At 43.8% G+C, this 15,179-nt stretch overlaps 17 non-coding genes across 17 annotated transcripts; all 17 read right to left on the bottom strand.

Annotated features, from left to right (window-relative positions):
* Positions 1-630: 630 nt before the first annotated feature.
* Positions 631-702, bottom strand: TRNAG-CCC (transfer RNA glycine (anticodon CCC)). The gene has a single exon. It is a non-coding gene; the product is annotated as a tRNA-Gly (tRNA).
* Positions 703-1,248: 546 nt separating this feature from the next.
* Positions 1,249-1,320, bottom strand: TRNAM-CAU (transfer RNA methionine (anticodon CAU)). The gene has a single exon. It is a non-coding gene; the product is annotated as a tRNA-Met (tRNA).
* A 910-nt stretch (positions 1,321-2,230) lies between these two features.
* TRNAG-UCC (transfer RNA glycine (anticodon UCC)) lies at positions 2,231-2,302 on the bottom strand. Its single transcript has one exon. It is a non-coding gene; the product is annotated as a tRNA-Gly (tRNA).
* Positions 2,303-3,825: 1,523 nt separating this feature from the next.
* Positions 3,826-3,897, bottom strand: TRNAG-CCC (transfer RNA glycine (anticodon CCC)). The gene has a single exon. It is a non-coding gene; the product is annotated as a tRNA-Gly (tRNA).
* A 546-nt stretch (positions 3,898-4,443) lies between these two features.
* On the bottom strand, positions 4,444-4,515 carry TRNAM-CAU (transfer RNA methionine (anticodon CAU)). Its single transcript has one exon. It is a non-coding gene; the product is annotated as a tRNA-Met (tRNA).
* A 910-nt stretch (positions 4,516-5,425) lies between these two features.
* Positions 5,426-5,497, bottom strand: TRNAG-UCC (transfer RNA glycine (anticodon UCC)). Its single transcript has one exon. It is a non-coding gene; the product is annotated as a tRNA-Gly (tRNA).
* A 547-nt stretch (positions 5,498-6,044) lies between these two features.
* TRNAM-CAU (transfer RNA methionine (anticodon CAU)) lies at positions 6,045-6,116 on the bottom strand. Its single transcript has one exon. It is a non-coding gene; the product is annotated as a tRNA-Met (tRNA).
* A 904-nt stretch (positions 6,117-7,020) lies between these two features.
* Positions 7,021-7,092, bottom strand: TRNAG-CCC (transfer RNA glycine (anticodon CCC)). The gene has a single exon. It is a non-coding gene; the product is annotated as a tRNA-Gly (tRNA).
* Positions 7,093-7,638: 546 nt separating this feature from the next.
* TRNAM-CAU (transfer RNA methionine (anticodon CAU)) lies at positions 7,639-7,710 on the bottom strand. Its single transcript has one exon. It is a non-coding gene; the product is annotated as a tRNA-Met (tRNA).
* A 910-nt stretch (positions 7,711-8,620) lies between these two features.
* On the bottom strand, positions 8,621-8,692 carry TRNAG-UCC (transfer RNA glycine (anticodon UCC)). The gene has a single exon. It is a non-coding gene; the product is annotated as a tRNA-Gly (tRNA).
* Positions 8,693-9,239: 547 nt separating this feature from the next.
* On the bottom strand, positions 9,240-9,311 carry TRNAM-CAU (transfer RNA methionine (anticodon CAU)). Its single transcript has one exon. It is a non-coding gene; the product is annotated as a tRNA-Met (tRNA).
* A 904-nt stretch (positions 9,312-10,215) lies between these two features.
* TRNAG-CCC (transfer RNA glycine (anticodon CCC)) lies at positions 10,216-10,287 on the bottom strand. Its single transcript has one exon. It is a non-coding gene; the product is annotated as a tRNA-Gly (tRNA).
* A 546-nt stretch (positions 10,288-10,833) lies between these two features.
* TRNAM-CAU (transfer RNA methionine (anticodon CAU)) lies at positions 10,834-10,905 on the bottom strand. Its single transcript has one exon. It is a non-coding gene; the product is annotated as a tRNA-Met (tRNA).
* A 910-nt stretch (positions 10,906-11,815) lies between these two features.
* TRNAG-UCC (transfer RNA glycine (anticodon UCC)) lies at positions 11,816-11,887 on the bottom strand. The gene has a single exon. It is a non-coding gene; the product is annotated as a tRNA-Gly (tRNA).
* Positions 11,888-13,410: 1,523 nt separating this feature from the next.
* TRNAG-CCC (transfer RNA glycine (anticodon CCC)) lies at positions 13,411-13,482 on the bottom strand. The gene has a single exon. It is a non-coding gene; the product is annotated as a tRNA-Gly (tRNA).
* Positions 13,483-14,028: 546 nt separating this feature from the next.
* Positions 14,029-14,100, bottom strand: TRNAM-CAU (transfer RNA methionine (anticodon CAU)). The gene has a single exon. It is a non-coding gene; the product is annotated as a tRNA-Met (tRNA).
* A 910-nt stretch (positions 14,101-15,010) lies between these two features.
* TRNAG-UCC (transfer RNA glycine (anticodon UCC)) lies at positions 15,011-15,082 on the bottom strand. Its single transcript has one exon. It is a non-coding gene; the product is annotated as a tRNA-Gly (tRNA).
* Positions 15,083-15,179: the final 97 nt, after the last annotated feature.

The following is a 15,179-nucleotide window of genomic DNA, read 5'->3' as shown; positions in this document are numbered from 1 at the left end:
GAGCCAGAGATCTACCCGGTGAGGGCTTGCCCGGTGTGAGGCTTTTGAGCGTTTGGGAGCGTTCGGGACGTGAGTGGACGTTGGACAGGAAACTCTGCGAATTTGAAGCATCCAACATTCCTGCTGCAGTGAGCGGCTCTTTCCATGGACATCTGCCTCTAGGATTCCTCTCAACTTGCCTTCTGATAAAACATTTTGTGAGCAGCAATTACCTTCGACAGCTACAAGGTGGCGCTACATTCTGGTAAGTGCACAAGTATGCACAAAATGTTAGGGACTTTTGCCAGATTTATCGGTGGATCTTGCATATTTTTTTCAGAGGCTAGATATTGCCTAGAAATGCTTTTTAACATAGAGATGTTGGAGTTATAATGTCTGGTCGGGCCTCAGCCCTTCCATTGTTTGCCCACTGTAACATATTTATTACCAGCACATGTGAGTTGTGACTCTGCTTTATAAAACTTATCATATATTAGGACAATGAATGTATCAGAAGGTGCGATTGAGATGTTTGCCTATGTATTTGTTTATTTTTTTATATATGGCTGATTAATCTGTTCATGAAATTTCCATTTTGAGACCTGTTGCATTAAAATATGTCCTGCTTGCAGAATATATAAGCATTTTCACTGCGTTGGCCGGGAATCGAACCCGGGTCAACTGCTTGGGAAGCAGCTATGCTCACCACTATACCACCAACGCCCTCTGATGTGTGTGCTCTCGGTTCTAAATATTACGTTCCCGAAATCAATGACTATCTTGCAACAGCTTCAATGGTGCATTTGGTTTCGATACCAACATGAGAAGTAGTAGAACGTTTTTTGCAGAGGGTAAGGAACTGGGGATTGAAACCAAGGACAAAGTTGTGCAGAAGAGAAGAAATGAAATGCAACAGTACAAAAAGTAGAAATCAGCATATATAGGCAGCATGGGAAGCAAAGCAGGGAAGAGAAAGAGAGAACATTCCATGAAATGCCCAGGAGATAGATAAGAGCAGAAAAAAAAGGGAAGAATGAAATTCAAAGCATGCCCAGAAAGTTGTGTGAAGCTCCCACCAGTCATTTATGGTTATAGTTGTGTGTCTTTACTTTCAAAGTACAGGGTTGATCCTTTCACGAACACTCTTGTATTACACAGACACAGATAGTTGAGAAGTCTTTTCTCACATAGCTGGCACAAGCTTGCGCTTTTCCTTTCTGGCAGTGTGGAAATGACAGCTTCGTCCTTGGAAGGAAAGTCAAGCAAAATTAGCAGAGGATGGTTTCGATCCATCGACCTCTGGGTTATGGGCCCAGCACGCTTCCGCTGCGCCACTCTGCTCGTTCATGAAGGTGATCTCTTTATGCAGATGAGGAGGCATTCAGCGGAGTGAAGTGGCATTGGTCGGGCTCTCACCTCATTTGCCTAATTATATCGCAAGGCATGCTGGGTGCAGAAAATCTTCATCTTCCCCTCTCACAATCAGTCATAACTGATAGTCCAGACCCTCTTACGCACTAGCCGTTTCAGGCCTTTATCAAGACAGCAGCTCTCCAACACTCTCTGTCTCTCTCTCTCTGTGATCCTAGTGCTAGCATGCTCAGGATTTGGCTTTACCTGGGAGCCAGAGATCTACCCGGTGAGGGCTTGCCCGGTGTAAGGCTTTTGAGCTTTTGGGAGCGTTCGGTACATGAGAGGACGTTGGACTGGAAACTATGCAAATTTGAAGCATCCAACCTTCCTGCTGCAGTCGGGGGCTCTTTCCATGGACATCTGCCTTTTGGATTCCTCTAAACTTGCCCTCTGATGAAACATTTTTTGAGCTGCAGTTACCTCCGACGTCTACAAGGTGGCGCTACATTCAGGTGAGGGCACAAGTATGCACAAAATGTTGGCGACTTTCACCAGATTTATCGATGGATCTTGCATATTGTTTTCAGAGGCTAGATATTGCCTAGGAAATGGTTTTTAACATAGAGATGCTGGAGTTATAATGTGTGGTCGGGCCTCAGCCCTTTCATTGTCTGCCCACTGTAAATATTTTTTACCAGCACATGTGAGTGGTGACTCTGCTTTATGAAACTTATCATATATTAGGACAATGAATATAGCAGAAGGGGCGATTGAGATGCTTGCCTACATATTTGTTTATTTTTTATATAACGGCTGATTAATCTGTTCATTATATTTCCATTTTGTGACATGTTGCATTAAAATATATCCTGCTTGCAGAATATATAAGTATTTGTACTGCGTTGGCCGGGAATCGAACCCGGGTCAACTACTTGGAAGGCAGCTATGCTCACCACTATACCACCAACGCCCTCTGATCTGTGCGCTCTCGGTTCTTAACATTAGGATCCTGAGTTCAATGACTATCTTGCACCAGCTTCAATGGTGCATTTGGTTTAGATACCAACATGAAAAGCAATAGAAAGTTTTTTGCAGAGGGTAAGGAACTGGGATTGAAACCAAGGACAAAGCTGTGCAGAAGAGAAGAATGGAAAGCTGCATTACAAATAATAGATAAGAATATATAGAGGCAGCATGGGAAGCAAAACAGGGAAGAGAAATACAGAACATTCAATTAAATGCCCAGGAGATAGATAAGAGCAGAACAAAAAGGAAAGAATGAAATTCAAAGCCTGCCCATAAAAGTGTTTGAAGGTCCCACCAGTCATTTATGCTTATTATTGTGTGTCTTTACTTTCAAAGTACAGGGTGGATCATTTGATGATCCCTCTCTTGTATTTCAGCAGACACAGATATTTGACAAGTATTTTCTCACATAGCTGGCACAAGCTTGTGCTTTTCCTTGCTGGCAGCGTGGAAATGACAGCTTGGTCCTTGGAAGGAAAGTCAAGCAAAATTAGCAGAGGATGGTTTCGATCCATCGACCTCTGGGTTATGGGCCCAGCACGCTTCCGCTGAGCCACTCTGCTCTGATGTGAAAGTGTTCTTTTTATGCAGATAGGGAGCATTAAGCAGAGTAGCGTGGGATTGGTACGGCTCTCACCTCATTTGCCTAAGTATATTGCAAGGCATGCTGGGTACAGAAAAACTTCATCTTCCCCTCTCACAATCAGTCATAACTGAAAGTCAGACACTCTTAGGCACTAGCCGTTTCAGACCTTTATCAAGACAGCATGTCATGAACCCTCTCTCTCTCTCTCTGTGATCCTAGCACTAGCATGCTCAGGATTTGGCTTTACCTGGGAGCCAGAGATCTACCCGGTGAGGGCTTGCCCGGTGTGAGGCTTTTGAGCGTTTGGGAGCGTTCGGGACGTGAGTGGACGTTGGACAGGAAACTCTGCGAATTTGAAGCATCCAACATTCCTGCTGCAGTGAGCGGCTCTTTCCATGGACATCTGCCTCTAGGATTCCTCTCAACTTGCCTTCTGATAAAACATTTTGTGAGCAGCAATTACCTTCGACAGCTACAAGGTGGCGCTACATTCTGGTAAGTGCACAAGTATGCACAAAATGTTAGGGACTTTTGCCAGATTTATCGGTGGATCTTGCATATTTTTTTCAGAGGCTAGATATTGCCTAGAAATGCTTTTTAACATAGAGATGTTGGAGTTATAATGTCTGGTCGGGCCTCAGCCCTTCCATTGTTTGCCCACTGTAACATATTTATTACCAGCACATGTGAGTTGTGACTCTGCTTTATAAAACTTATCATATATTAGGACAATGAATGTATCAGAAGGTGCGATTGAGATGTTTGCCTATGTATTTGTTTATTTTTTTATATATGGCTGATTAATCTGTTCATGAAATTTCCATTTTGAGACATGTTGCATTAAAATATGTCCTGCTTGCAGAATATATAAGCATTTTCACTGCGTTGGCCGGGAATCGAACCCGGGTCAACTGCTTGGGAAGCAGCTATGCTCACCACTATACCACCAACGCCCTCTGATGTGTGTGCTCTCGGTTCTAAATATTACGTTCCCGAAATCAATGACTATCTTGCAACAGCTTCAATGGTGCATTTGGTTTCGATACCAACATGAGAAGTAGTAGAACGTTTTTTGCAGAGGGTAAGGAACTGGGGATTGAAACCAAGGACAAAGTTGTGCAGAAGAGAAGAAATGAAATGCAACAGTACAAAAAGTAGAAATCAGCATATATAGGCAGCATGGGAAGCAAAGCAGGGAAGAGAAAGAGAGAACATTCCATGAAATGCCCAGGAGATAGATAAGAGCAGAAAAAAAAGGGAAGAATGAAATTCAAAGCATGCCCAGAAAGTTGTGTGAAGCTCCCACCAGTCATTTATGGTTATAGTTGTGTGTCTTTACTTTCAAAGTACAGGGTTGATCCTTTCACGAACACTCTTGTATTACACAGACACAGATAGTTGAGAAGTCTTTTCTCACATAGCTGGCACAAGCTTGCGCTTTTCCTTTCTGGCAGTGTGGAAATGACAGCTTGGTCCTTGGAAGGAAAGTCAAGCAAAATTAGCAGAGGATGGTTTCGATCCATCGACCTCTGGGTTATGGGCCCAGCACGCTTCCGCTGCGCCACTCTGCTCGTTCATGAAGGTGATCTCTTTATGCAGATGAGGAGGCATTCAGCGGAGTGAAGTGGCATTGGTCGGGCTCTCACCTCATTTGCCTAATTATATCGCAAGGCATGCTGGGTGCAGAAAATCTTCATCTTCCCCTCTCACAATCAGTCATAACTGATAGTCCAGACCCTCTTACGCACTAGCCGTTTCAGGCCTTTATCAAGACAGCAGCTCTCCAACACTCTCTGTCTCTCTCTCTCTGTGATCCTAGTGCTAGCATGCTCAGGATTTGGCTTTACCTGGGAGCCAGAGATCTACCCGGTGAGGGCTTGCCCGGTGTAAGGCTTTTGAGCGTTTGGGAGCGTTCGGTACATGAGAGGACGTTGGACTGGAAACTATGCAAATTTGAAGCATCCAACCTTCCTGCTGCAGTCGGGGGCTCTTTCCATGGACATCTGCCTTTTGGATTCCTCTAAACTTGCCCTCTGATGAAACATTTTTTGAGCTGCAGTTACCTCCGACGTCTACAAGGTGGCGCTACATTCAGGTGAGGGCACAAGTATGCACAAAATGTTGGCGACTTTCACCAGATTTATCGATGGATCTTGCATATTGTTTTCAGAGGCTAGATATTGCCTAGGAAATGGTTTTTAACATAGAGATGCTGGAGTTATAATGTGTGGTCGGGCCTCAGCCCTTTCATTGTCTGCCCACTGTAAATATTTTTTACCAGCACATGTGAGTGGTGACTCTGCTTTATGAAACTTATCATATATTAGGACAATGAATATAGCAGAAGGGGCGATTGAGATGCTTGCCTACATATTTGTTTATTTTTTATATAACGGCTGATTAATCTGTTCATTATATTTCCATTTTGTGACATGTTGCATTAAAATATATCCTGCTTGCAGAATATATAAGTATTTGTACTGCGTTGGCCGGGAATCGAACCCGGGTCAACTGCTTGGAAGGCAGCTATGCTCACCACTATACCACCAACGCCCTCTGATCTGTGCGCTCTCGGTTCTTAACATTAGGATCCTGAGTTCAATGACTATCTTGCACCAGCTTCAATGGTGCATTTGGTTTAGATACCAACATGAAAAGCAATAGAAAGTTTTTTGCAGAGGGTAAGGAACTGGGATTGAAACCAAGGACAAAGCTGTGCAGAAGAGAAGAATGGAAAGCTGCATTACAAATAATAGATAAGAATATATAGAGGCAGCATGGGAAGCAAAACAGGGAAGAGAAATACAGAACATTCAATTAAATGCCCAGGAGATAGATAAGAGCAGAACAAAAAGGAAAGAATGAAATTCAAAGCCTGCCCATAAAAGTGTTTGAAGGTCCCACCAGTCATTTATGCTTATTATTGTGTGTCTTTACTTTCAAAGTACAGGGTGGATCATTTGATGATCCCTCTCTTGTATTTCAGCAGACACAGATATTTGACAAGTATTTTCTCACATAGCTGGCACAAGCTTGTGCTTTTCCTTGCTGGCAGCGTGGAAATGACAGCTTGGTCCTTGGAAGGAAAGTCAAGCAAAATTAGCAGAGGATGGTTTCGATCCATCGACCTCTGGGTTATGGGCCCAGCACGCTTCCGCTGCGCCACTCTGCTCTGTTGTGAAAGTGTTCTTTTTATGCAGATAGGGAGCATTAAGCAGAGTAGCGTGGGATTGGTACGGCTCTCACCTCATTTGCCTAAGTATATTGCAAGGCATGCTGGGTACAGAAAAACTTCATCTTCCCCTCTCACAATCAGTCATAACTGAAAGTCAGACACTCTTAGGCACTAGCCGTTTCAGACCTTTATCAAGACAGCATGTCATGAACCCTCTCTCTCTCTCTCTGTGATCCTAGCACTAGCATGCTCAGGATTTGGCTTTACCTGGGAGCCAGAGATCTACCCGGTGAGGGCTTGCCCGGTGTGAGGCTTTTGAGCGTTTGGGAGCGTTCGGGACGTGAGTGGACGTTGGACAGGAAACTCTGCGAATTTGAAGCATCCAACATTCCTGCTGCAGTGAGCGGCTCTTTCCATGGACATCTGCCTCTAGGATTCCTCTCAACTTGCCTTCTGATAAAACATTTTGTGAGCAGCAATTACCTTCGACAGCTACAAGGTGGCGCTACATTCTGGTAAGTGCACAAGTATGCACAAAATGTTAGGGACTTTTGCCAGATTTATCGGTGGATCTTGCATATTTTTTTCAGAGGCTAGATATTGCCTAGAAATGCTTTTTAACATAGAGATGTTGGAGTTATAATGTCTGGTCGGGCCTCAGCCCTTCCATTGTTTGCCCACTGTAACATATTTATTACCAGCACATGTGAGTTGTGACTCTGCTTTATAAAACTTATCATATATTAGGACAATGAATGTATCAGAAGGTGCGATTGAGATGTTTGCCTATGTATTTGTTTATTTTTTTATATATGGCTGATTAATCTGTTCATGAAATTTCCATTTTGAGACATGTTGCATTAAAATATGTCCTGCTTGCAGAATATATAAGCATTTTCACTGCGTTGGCCGGGAATCGAACCCGGGTCAACTGCTTGGGAAGCAGCTATGCTCACCACTATACCACCAACGCCCTCTGATGTGTGTGCTCTCGGTTCTAAATATTACGTTCCCGAAATCAATGACTATCTTGCAACAGCTTCAATGGTGCATTTGGTTTCGATACCAACATGAGAAGTAGTAGAACGTTTTTTGCAGAGGGTAAGGAACTGGGGATTGAAACCAAGGACAAAGTTGTGCAGAAGAGAAGAAATGAAATGCAACAGTACAAAAAGTAGAAATCAGCATATATAGGCAGCATGGGAAGCAAAGCAGGGAAGAGAAAGAGAGAACATTCCATGAAATGCCCAGGAGATAGATAAGAGCAGAAAAAAAAGGGAAGAATGAAATTCAAAGCATGCCCAGAAAGTTGTGTGAAGCTCCCACCAGTCATTTATGGTTATAGTTGTGTGTCTTTACTTTCAAAGTACAGGGTTGATCCTTTCACGAACACTCTTGTATTACACAGACACAGATAGTTGAGAAGTCTTTTCTCACATAGCTGGCACAAGCTTGCGCTTTTCCTTTCTGGCAGTGTGGAAATGACAGCTTGGTCCTTGGAAGGAAAGTCAAGCAAAATTAGCAGAGGATGGTTTCGATCCATCGACCTCTGGGTTATGGGCCCAGCACGCTTCCGCTGCGCCACTCTGCTCGTTCATGAAGGTGATCTCTTTATGCAGATGAGGAGGCATTCAGCGGAGTGAAGTGGCATTGGTCGGGCTCTCACCTCATTTGCCTAATTATATCGCAAGGCATGCTGGGTGCAGAAAATCTTCATCTTCCCCTCTCACAATCAGTCATAACTGATAGTCCAGACCCTCTTACGCACTAGCCGTTTCAGGCCTTTATCAAGACAGCAGCTCTCCAACACTCTCTGTCTCTCTCTCTCTGTGATCCTAGTGCTAGCATGCTCAGGATTTGGCTTTACCTGGGAGCCAGAGATCTACCCGGTGAGGGCTTGCCCGGTGTAAGGCTTTTGAGCGTTTGGGAGCGTTCGGTACATGAGAGGACGTTGGACTGGAAACTATGCAAATTTGAAGCATCCAACCTTCCTGCTGCAGTCGGGGGCTCTTTCCATGGACATCTGCCTTTTGGATTCCTCTAAACTTGCCCTCTGATGAAACATTTTTTGAGCTGCAGTTACCTCCGACGTCTACAAGGTGGCGCTACATTCAGGTGAGGGCACAAGTATGCACAAAATGTTGGCGACTTTCACCAGATTTATCGATGGATCTTGCATATTGTTTTCAGAGGCTAGATATTGCCTAGGAAATGGTTTTTAACATAGAGATGCTGGAGTTATAATGTGTGGTCGGGCCTCAGCCCTTTCATTGTCTGCCCACTGTAAATATTTTTTACCAGCACATGTGAGTGGTGACTCTGCTTTATGAAACTTATCATATATTAGGACAATGAATATAGCAGAAGGGGCGATTGAGATGCTTGCCTACATATTTGTTTATTTTTTATATAACGGCTGATTAATCTGTTCATTATATTTCCATTTTGTGACATGTTGCATTAAAATATATCCTGCTTGCAGAATATATAAGTATTTGTACTGCGTTGGCCGGGAATCGAACCCGGGTCAACTGCTTGGAAGGCAGCTATGCTCACCACTATACCACCAACGCCCTCTGATCTGTGCGCTCTCGGTTCTTAACATTAGGATCCTGAGTTCAATGACTATCTTGCACCAGCTTCAATGGTGCATTTGGTTTAGATACCAACATGAAAAGCAATAGAAAGTTTTTTGCAGAGGGTAAGGAACTGGGATTGAAACCAAGGACAAAGCTGTGCAGAAGAGAAGAATGGAAAGCTGCATTACAAATAATAGATAAGAATATATAGAGGCAGCATGGGAAGCAAAACAGGGAAGAGAAATACAGAACATTCAATTAAATGCCCAGGAGATAGATAAGAGCAGAACAAAAAGGAAAGAATGAAATTCAAAGCCTGCCCATAAAAGTGTTTGAAGGTCCCACCAGTCATTTATGCTTATTATTGTGTGTCTTTACTTTCAAAGTACAGGGTGGATCATTTGATGATCCCTCTCTTGTATTTCAGCAGACACAGATATTTGACAAGTATTTTCTCACATAGCTGGCACAAGCTTGTGCTTTTCCTTGCTGGCAGCGTGGAAATGACAGCTTGGTCCTTGGAAGGAAAGTCAAGCAAAATTAGCAGAGGATGGTTTCGATCCATCGACCTCTGGGTTATGGGCCCAGCACGCTTCCGCTGCGCCACTCTGCTCTGTTGTGAAAGTGTTCTTTTTATGCAGATAGGGAGCATTAAGCAGAGTAGCGTGGGATTGGTACGGCTCTCACCTCATTTGCCTAAGTATATTGCAAGGCATGCTGGGTACAGAAAAACTTCATCTTCCCCTCTCACAATCAGTCATAACTGAAAGTCAGACACTCTTAGGCACTAGCCGTTTCAGACCTTTATCAAGACAGCATGTCATGAACCCTCTCTCTCTCTCTCTGTGATCCTAGCACTAGCATGCTCAGGATTTGGCTTTACCTGGGAGCCAGAGATCTACCCGGTGAGGGCTTGCCCGGTGTGAGGCTTTTGAGCGTTTGGGAGCGTTCGGGACGTGAGTGGACGTTGGACAGGAAACTCTGCGAATTTGAAGCATCCAACATTCCTGCTGCAGTGAGCGGCTCTTTCCATGGACATCTGCCTCTAGGATTCCTCTCAACTTGCCTTCTGATAAAACATTTTGTGAGCAGCAATTACCTTCGACAGCTACAAGGTGGCGCTACATTCTGGTAAGTGCACAAGTATGCACAAAATGTTAGGGACTTTTGCCAGATTTATCGGTGGATCTTGCATATTTTTTTCAGAGGCTAGATATTGCCTAGAAATGCTTTTTAACATAGAGATGTTGGAGTTATAATGTCTGGTCGGGCCTCAGCCCTTCCATTGTTTGCCCACTGTAACATATTTATTACCAGCACATGTGAGTTGTGACTCTGCTTTATAAAACTTATCATATATTAGGACAATGAATGTATCAGAAGGTGCGATTGAGATGTTTGCCTATGTATTTGTTTATTTTTTTATATATGGCTGATTAATCTGTTCATGAAATTTCCATTTTGAGACATGTTGCATTAAAATATGTCCTGCTTGCAGAATATATAAGCATTTTCACTGCGTTGGCCGGGAATCGAACCCGGGTCAACTGCTTGGGAAGCAGCTATGCTCACCACTATACCACCAACGCCCTCTGATGTGTGTGCTCTCGGTTCTAAATATTACGTTCCCGAAATCAATGACTATCTTGCAACAGCTTCAATGGTGCATTTGGTTTCGATACCAACATGAGAAGTAGTAGAACGTTTTTTGCAGAGGGTAAGGAACTGGGGATTGAAACCAAGGACAAAGTTGTGCAGAAGAGAAGAAATGAAATGCAACAGTACAAAAAGTAGAAATCAGCATATATAGGCAGCATGGGAAGCAAAGCAGGGAAGAGAAAGAGAGAACATTCCATGAAATGCCCAGGAGATAGATAAGAGCAGAAAAAAAAGGGAAGAATGAAATTCAAAGCATGCCCAGAAAGTTGTGTGAAGCTCCCACCAGTCATTTATGGTTATAGTTGTGTGTCTTTACTTTCAAAGTACAGGGTTGATCCTTTCACGAACACTCTTGTATTACACAGACACAGATAGTTGAGAAGTCTTTTCTCACATAGCTGGCACAAGCTTGCGCTTTTCCTTTCTGGCAGTGTGGAAATGACAGCTTGGTCCTTGGAAGGAAAGTCAAGCAAAATTAGCAGAGGATGGTTTCGATCCATCGACCTCTGGGTTATGGGCCCAGCACGCTTCCGCTGCGCCACTCTGCTCGTTCATGAAGGTGATCTCTTTATGCAGATGAGGAGGCATTCAGCGGAGTGAAGTGGCATTGGTCGGGCTCTCACCTCATTTGCCTAATTATATCGCAAGGCATGCTGGGTGCAGAAAATCTTCATCTTCCCCTCTCACAATCAGTCATAACTGATAGTCCAGACCCTCTTACGCACTAGCCGTTTCAGGCCTTTATCAAGACAGCAGCTCTCCAACACTCTCTGTCTCTCTCTCTCTGTGATCCTAGTGCTAGCATGCTCAGGATTTGGCTTTACCTGGGAGCCAGAGATCTACCCGGTGAGGGCTTGCCCGGTGTAAGGCTTTTGAGCTTTTGGGAGCGTTCGGTACATGAGAGGACGTTGGACTGGAAACTATGCAAATTTGAAGCATCCAACCTTCCTGCTGCAGTCGGGGGCTCTTTCCATGGACATCTGCCTTTTGGATTCCTCTAAACTTGCCCTCTGATGAAACATTTTTTGAGCTGCAGTTACCTCCGACGTCTACAAGGTGGCGCTACATTCAGGTGAGGGCACAAGTATGCACAAAATGTTGGCGACTTTCACCAGATTTATCGATGGATCTTGCATATTGTTTTCAGAGGCTAGATATTGCCTAGGAAATGGTTTTTAACATAGAGATGCTGGAGTTATAATGTGTGGTCGGGCCTCAGCCCTTTCATTGTCTGCCCACTGTAAATATTTTTTACCAGCACATGTGAGTGGTGACTCTGCTTTATGAAACTTATCATATATTAGGACAATGAATATAGCAGAAGGGGCGATTGAGATGCTTGCCTACATATTTGTTTATTTTTTATATAACGGCTGATTAATCTGTTCATTATATTTCCATTTTGTGACATGTTGCATTAAAATATATCCTGCTTGCAGAATATATAAGTATTTGTACTGCGTTGGCCGGGAATCGAACCCGGGTCAACTACTTGGAAGGCAGCTATGCTCACCACTATACCACCAACGCCCTCTGATCTGTGCGCTCTCGGTTCTTAACATTAGGATCCTGAGTTCAATGACTATCTTGCACCAGCTTCAATGGTGCATTTGGTTTAGATACCAACATGAAAAGCAATAGAAAGTTTTTTGCAGAGGGTAAGGAACTGGGATTGAAACCAAGGACAAAGCTGTGCAGAAGAGAAGAATGGAAAGCTGCATTACAAATAATAGATAAGAATATATAGAGGCAGCATGGGAAGCAAAACAGGGAAGAGAAATACAGAACATTCAATTAAATGCCCAGGAGATAGATAAGAGCAGAACAAAAAGGAAAGAATGAAATTCAAAGCCTGCCCATAAAAGTGTTTGAAGGTCCCACCAGTCATTTATGCTTATTATTGTGTGTCTTTACTTTCAAAGTACAGGGTGGATCATTTGATGATCCCTCTCTTGTATTTCAGCAGACACAGATATTTGACAAGTATTTTCTCACATAGCTGGCACAAGCTTGTGCTTTTCCTTGCTGGCAGCGTGGAAATGACAGCTTGGTCCTTGGAAGGAAAGTCAAGCAAAATTAGCAGAGGATGGTTTCGATCCATCGACCTCTGGGTTATGGGCCCAGCACGCTTCCGCTGAGCCACTCTGCTCTGATGTGAAAGTGTTCTTTTTATGCAGATAGGGAGCATTAAGCAGAGTAGCGTGGGATTGGTACGGCTCTCACCTCATTTGCCTAAGTATATTGCAAGGCATGCTGGGTACAGAAAAACTTCATCTTCCCCTCTCACAATCAGTCATAACTGAAAGTCAGACACTCTTAGGCACTAGCCGTTTCAGACCTTTATCAAGACAGCATGTCATGAACCCTCTCTCTCTCTCTCTGTGATCCTAGCACTAGCATGCTCAGGATTTGGCTTTACCTGGGAGCCAGAGATCTACCCGGTGAGGGCTTGCCCGGTGTGAGGCTTTTGAGCGTTTGGGAGCGTTCGGGACGTGAGTGGACGTTGGACAGGAAACTCTGCGAATTTGAAGCATCCAACATTCCTGCTGCAGTGAGCGGCTCTTTCCATGGACATCTGCCTCTAGGATTCCTCTCAACTTGCCTTCTGATAAAACATTTTGTGAGCAGCAATTACCTTCGACAGCTACAAGGTGGCGCTACATTCTGGTAAGTGCACAAGTATGCACAAAATGTTAGGGACTTTTGCCAGATTTATCGGTGGATCTTGCATATTTTTTTCAGAGGCTAGATATTGCCTAGAAATGCTTTTTAACATAGAGATGTTGGAGTTATAATGTCTGGTCGGGCCTCAGCCCTTCCATTGTTTGCCCACTGTAACATATTTATTACCAGCACATGTGAGTTGTGACTCTGCTTTATAAAACTTATCATATATTAGGACAATGAATGTATCAGAAGGTGCGATTGAGATGTTTGCCTATGTATTTGTTTATTTTTTTATATATGGCTGATTAATCTGTTCATGAAATTTCCATTTTGAGACATGTTGCATTAAAATATGTCCTGCTTGCAGAATATATAAGCATTTTCACTGCGTTGGCCGGGAATCGAACCCGGGTCAACTGCTTGGGAAGCAGCTATGCTCACCACTATACCACCAACGCCCTCTGATGTGTGTGCTCTCGGTTCTAAATATTACGTTCCCGAAATCAATGACTATCTTGCAACAGCTTCAATGGTGCATTTGGTTTCGATACCAACATGAGAAGTAGTAGAACGTTTTTTGCAGAGGGTAAGGAACTGGGGATTGAAACCAAGGACAAAGTTGTGCAGAAGAGAAGAAATGAAATGCAACAGTACAAAAAGTAGAAATCAGCATATATAGGCAGCATGGGAAGCAAAGCAGGGAAGAGAAAGAGAGAACATTCCATGAAATGCCCAGGAGATAGATAAGAGCAGAAAAAAAAGGGAAGAATGAAATTCAAAGCATGCCCAGAAAGTTGTGTGAAGCTCCCACCAGTCATTTATGGTTATAGTTGTGTGTCTTTACTTTCAAAGTACAGGGTTGATCCTTTCACGAACACTCTTGTATTACACAGACACAGATAGTTGAGAAGTCTTTTCTCACATAGCTGGCACAAGCTTGCGCTTTTCCTTTCTGGCAGTGTGGAAATGACAGCTTGGTCCTTGGAAGGAAAGTCAAGCAAAATTAGCAGAGGATGGTTTCGATCCATCGACCTCTGGGTTATGGGCCCAGCACGCTTCCGCTGCGCCACTCTGCTCGTTCATGAAGGTGATCTCTTTATGCAGATGAGGAGGCATTCAGCGGAGTGAAGTGGCATTGGTCGGGCTCTCACCTCATTTGCCTAATTATATCGCAAGGCATGCTGGGTGCAGAAAATCTTCATCTTCCCCTCTCACAATCAGTCATAACTGATAGTCCAGACCCTCTTACGCACTAGCCGTTTCAGGCCTTTATCAAGACAGCAGCTCTCCAACACTCTCTGTCTCTCTCTCTCTGTGATCCTAGTGCTAGCATGCTCAGGATTTGGCTTTACCTGGGAGCCAGAGATCTACCCGGTGAGGGCTTGCCCGGTGTAAGGCTTTTGAGCGTTTGGGAGCGTTCGGTACATGAGAGGACGTTGGACTGGAAACTATGCAAATTTGAAGCATCCAACCTTCCTGCTGCAGTCGGGGGCTCTTTCCATGGACATCTGCCTTTTGGATTCCTCTAAACTTGCCCTCTGATGAAACATTTTTTGAGCTGCAGTTACCTCCGACGTCTACAAGGTGGCGCTACATTCAGGTGAGGGCACAAGTATGCACAAAATGTTGGCGACTTTCACCAGATTTATCGATGGATCTTGCATATTGTTTTCAGAGGCTAGATATTGCCTAGGAAATGGTTTTTAACATAGAGATGCTGGAGTTATAATGTGTGGTCGGGCCTCAGCCCTTTCATTGTCTGCCCACTGTAAATATTTTTTACCAGCACATGTGAGTGGTGACTCTGCTTTATGAAACTTATCATATATTAGGACAATGAATATAGCAGAAGGGGCGATTGAGATGCTTGCCTACATATTTGTTTATTTTTTATATAACGGCTGATTAATCTGTTCATTATATTTCCATTTTGTGACATGTTGCATTAAAATATATCCTGCTTGCAGAATATATAAGTATTTGTACTGCGTTGGCCGGGAATCGAACCCGGGTCAACTGCTTGGAAGGCAGCTATGCTCACCACTATACCACCAACGCCCTCTGATCTGTGCGCTCTCGGTTCTTAACATTAGGATCCTGAGTTCAATGACTATCTTGCACCAGCTTCAATGGTGCATTTGGTTTAGATACCAAC

This window comes from Lissotriton vulgaris, chromosome 2_1 (genome assembly GCF_964263255.1).
Source record: "Lissotriton vulgaris chromosome 2_1, aLisVul1.2, whole genome shotgun sequence".
Lineage (NCBI taxonomy): Eukaryota > Metazoa > Chordata > Amphibia > Caudata > Salamandridae > Lissotriton > Lissotriton vulgaris.
Note: the sequence above shows the minus strand (reverse complement) of the source record. Positions and strands in the feature narration are given on the sequence as shown.